Source organism: Penaeus monodon, chromosome 1 (genome assembly GCF_015228065.2).
Source record: "Penaeus monodon isolate SGIC_2016 chromosome 1, NSTDA_Pmon_1, whole genome shotgun sequence".
NCBI lineage: Eukaryota > Metazoa > Arthropoda > Malacostraca > Decapoda > Penaeidae > Penaeus > Penaeus monodon.
In genome coordinates, this window is record NC_051386.1 from 42,374,492 (window position 1) to 42,379,491 (window position 5,000).

The window sequence follows — 5,000 nt, forward strand, 5'->3', positions numbered from 1 at the left end:
GAGAAATAGAGAGTTAGACAGAGAAAAATATTGAGAGCGAAAGAGGCAGAGACAGAATAAAGAAAATCTAAAATAAGTGAATGAAACAGAGAAACAACGAGATAAACAGACAGACAGACAGACGGACAGACAGCCAGACGGACAGACGGACAGACAGCCAGACCTTAAAGAAATATATAAAATAAAATTCCTCTTTGAGAATCAAGCCCCCACATCATTACAGCGCAATTATAAGCCCACGGAGAGCCCTAGACTAAATGACTCTCTTCTAGGCTCGGGAAAAGACTTGCGATAATTTCCCTGGAAACCTTTTGTGTGTCGAGAGAAAGCTAAAATACGTTATTAAGGGACATATTAATTATGTCCCCCCCCCCTCTGCTCCTGCCCCTCCCCTCCCCAGTCCCGAAACCCGGCTGCCCTCCCACCTCCCCCACTTTATCTCTAGTGGAGCGGTTTCTTGGTTATATATATATATATATATATATATATATATATATATATATATATATATATATATATATATATATACATATATATATATTCATATATATATATATGTATATATATACATATATATATATATATATATATATATATATATATATATATATATATATACATATATAATATATATATATATATATATATATATATATATCAGTGTGTGTGTGTGTGTGTGTGTGTGTGTGTGTGTGTGTGTGTGTGTGTGTGTGTGTGTGTGTGTGTGTGTGTGTGTGTGTGTGTGTGTGTGTGTGTGTGTGTGTGTGTGTGGTTGTATGTGTATATATATACATATACTCACATATATATATATATATATATATATATATATATATATTCATATATTATACATGTATATATATATATATATATATTATATATATATATATATATATAATTCATGAATATATATACATATATAAACACACACACACACTTATATATATATAAATATATATATATATATATATATATATATATATATATATATATATATATATATATATATATATAAGGCCGCGGTGGCCGAATGGTTAGAGCGTCGGACTCAAGACTGTCACGACGGCAATCTGAATTCAAGGGTTCGAGTCACTGACCGCCGCGTTGTTCCCTTGGGCAAGGAACTTCACCTTGATTGCCTACCTAGCCACTGGGTGGCCAAGCCAGCCCAAGTCAGTGCTGGTCCCAAGCCCGGATAAATAGAGAGAATGATTACCTAAAAAAGGTACCACCGGCACTCTCCGTGGAAAGGAACTGGGGACCCTACCACGTACTCACTCCAAGAGCATCACAACATGAAAAACTACAATTAAAAAGAAAAGAATATATATATATATATATATATATATATATATATATATATATGAATATATATATATATATATATATATATATATATATATGAATAATATATATATATATATATATATATATATATATATATATATATATATATATATATGTATATATATGGAGATTCCTTACTAATCACTTGATTTACAGTCTTTACTTTTTTCACCAAATATTAATCAAATCTCCACTGAAGAAATGGACGAAAATGAAAATGAATATGATAGAAAATAACATACATAAAAGCTTAACGAAAATACAAAACAACCCAGAAAACACTAATAAATAAGTAAATAAATAAACAGGAAGAACGAGGCACCACAGAAGAAAAAGCCGGAACGGAGGAAAGAAAGATGAGGGGAGGGACAGAAAGATGGGGGGGGGGGAAGAAAGAGGGAGGAGGAGAAGGAGGATGATGAATGGAAGGCGTGAGATGGAGAGAAAGAGAGGGAGAGAGGTGAAGGACGAGGAGGTGTAGGGAGGGGGAGGAAGGAGGGGGGATAAATTGGAAGAGGGAGGGGGTGAGGGATAGGTGGAAGGGGAAGAGGTAGGGGTGAGGGAGAGGTGGAGGGGAAAAGGGAGGGGGTGAGGGAGAGGTGAAGGGGGAGAGGGAGAAGTGGAGGGGAAGAGGGATGGGGTGAGGGAGAGGTGGAGGGGAAAAGGGAAGGGGGAGAGAGGAGGTAGGAGGTCGGGGGAAGAGAAAAGGAAGAGGGGGAGGAGAGAGGGGCGGAGGGAGGGAGGAAGGGAATAGGGGCATACGAAGTGATGAATGAAGGAGACGGGGTAATGGGCGATGTGGCAAAGGATAAATCAGCGAGGAAAGGGAGCTGATGCGAAGGCCAGATAAAGCGGCCGAGGCACACAAATAGGAGAGAGAATTCGAAGCAGCTGGCGAAGCGAGTGTCGAGGCGCGCGAGTGAAGCTGTTTGGGTTTCATTAGGGTCGGCGAGTGACGGATTTCGCGAGGTGATTGTTTGCCTTGTTTTGCCGTTTCGTTCTCTCGCTTTCTGTTTGGGGGCGTGGGTTTCCCTCTCCTTTCTCTCTCTCTCTCGTTTTTTTTCTCTCTCTCTCGCTTTTTTCCTCTCTCTCTTCTCTCTCTCTCACTCTCTCTCTCTCTCTCTCTCTCCCTCCCTCCCCCCCCCCCTCCCTCTCTCTCTCTCTCTCTCTCTCTCTCCTCTCTCTCTCTCTCTCTCTCTCTCTCTCTCTCTCTCTCTCGACTGATATGTCAACCATTAATTCTGAATACTTATATTTTTTGTATTTTAAGTATTGTGTGTTATTCTAATCCGTTCATATATCCAAGTTCTGTGTTTGAGATGTGAGCCCACACAGGGCCTTGTTAAGATAGGGGTGAGGATAACCTACGCCACCTCATCCTTTTGAGATGTAAGCTTTTGTCTCAATAAACTTGTCAGAGTCAAAAAGTCTCTCTCTCTCTCTCTCTCTCTCTCTCTCTCTCTCTCTCTCTCTCTCTCTCTCTCTCTCTCTCTCTCTCTCTCTCTCTCTCTCTCTCTCTCTCTCTCTCTTTCGCCTTTGCTCTCTCCCCAACGCTTCCTTCTCCTCCCCCTCCTTCTCCCGACCCCCCCCCCTTGCCTCTCCTTTCGCTCCCCTTTCTCCTTTACTCATTTTCACTCTTTCCATCCTCCCGAAAGACGTACACATCAGATAAAAGATAACATATTAAACGCGCAAGGTCGGGCCAAGGAGAGCGGCGGAAGGAGCGAGAGATAAGAAGACAGAGAATGACAGGAACAGGAGATAAGAAGACTCGAGATAATTGGAGAGACAGACGAAGAAGAGGGAGAAGAAGGGGGGGAGAAACGAAAGGATCAGAGCGAGAGGAGGAAAGTAGGAGAGAGAGAGAGAGAGAAGGAAAGAAAAAGGGAAGGAGGGCGAGTGTGCGAGAAAGAGAGAGACAAACAGAGAGAAAGACAGAGAAACAGAGACAAAGAGAGACAGACAGATATTGAGACAAGCAGATAGATAGACAGACAGGTAGATAGACAGAAAGAGAGAGAGAGAGAGAGAAAGAGAGATGGACAGACAGAGCAGAAACAGAAAACCGGAAGGCGTGAGAGTATTCATAGGCCTACACATTTCCCCTCGCATGCTTGAATGAGAATAAGTCTGACAGAGAGAGAGAAAAAAAATGAAAAATAGAAACATGAAATTCGACACTTCCCTTTTCTGCCTCAATATTTCTTCTGAGGGGAAACGAAAATAGATGAGGGGAAAATTGTAGAAAATTATCATGTTGGATTTGATTTTTAAAAATGAGTTTGAGAGACTGTTCATGACTTTTCTGTTTTTCCTTTAATTAATAACTGCTGTTTTTTATGGTTTTCCTGTATTGGTGATGGCTACTGTAATGCATGGTAGGGAAGGAATAGGAAAAAGTAATATGATATGTAATTAGATGGTAATGTATATGATAAGGATGATAATCTCTCTATTTGTCTGTCTGCTGCCTGTCTTTCTGTTTGTTTGTAATGTATATGATAAGGATGATAATCTCTCTATCTGTCTGTCTGCTGTCTTTCATGTCTGTCTGCCTCTCTCTCTCTCTCTCTCTCTCTCTCTCTCTCTCTCTCTCTCTCTCTCTCTCTCTCTCTCTCTCTCCATCGACCTCCCCTGTGCATCATCTACGTTGAATTATTGGTGTGTATCTCACCCCTACAATTAACTCCCTCAAGATAAGATGAAGGAATCCCTTTGGCCGGAGTGGGCGGGGCTTGTGGCTGTCTATGGGGGTGGGGGGGGGGGTGAGGGGAGGGTATGTGAAAGGGGGAGGGGGAGGCGGGGAGGAAGAGGAGGGCGCCAGTGGATGCGCATGGGGGTAGGGTGGGGGTTTGAGGGTGTACTTGGGGTGGGGGGTTGGGGGTATCGTAGAAAGTGGGGAGGAAGGAGGGAAAGAAAAGATAATAATAGGAAAAAAGAAGACGATGGAAGAAAGAAGTAGCTTCAGGGATAATCTATAACAAAACCAAAATTTACCATTACTTGTATTCAAGTAAAAGATATAATAATGTTAAAAAAGTAATTATACTAAAAATAAGCAAGATGCGATCATGAAGAAAGGAGCAAAACCAAGTAAGAGGATGCAGAGAAGTAAGTAAATGGCCAAATACATATGTAAATAACCAAATAGATAAAATGAAATATGCAGAAGGTTAAAGAGGTTAGAGGGAGGTGGGGGGAGGGGGGAGGGGGAAGGGGGGAGGAGGAGGCATTGGGTAGGTGGGGGGAGGGGGAAGGGGGAAGGGGGGAGGAGGAGGCATTGGGTGGGTGGGGGGAGGGGGAAGGGGATGGGGAAGAGGAGGTATTGGGTGAATGGGGGGGGTATTGGGTAGGTGGGGGAAGGGGTAAGATGAGGTTTTAGGTAGGTAGGAGGATGGGGAAGGGGGAAGGGGGGATGAGGAGGTATTGGGTAAGTGGGGGGAGGGGGAAGGGGATGGGGGAAGAGGAGGCAATGGGTGGGTGGGGGGGGGGGTAGGGGGAAGTGGGGAAGATAAGGCATTGGGTGGGTGGGGGGAGGTGGAAGGGGATGGGGAAGAGGTATTGGGTAGGGGGGGGAGGGAGGAGATGAGGTACTAGTGGGGGCGTGTGGGCGTAGAGGCTGGTCGAGATGGGCGGAGGCAGGGGCCAACCGT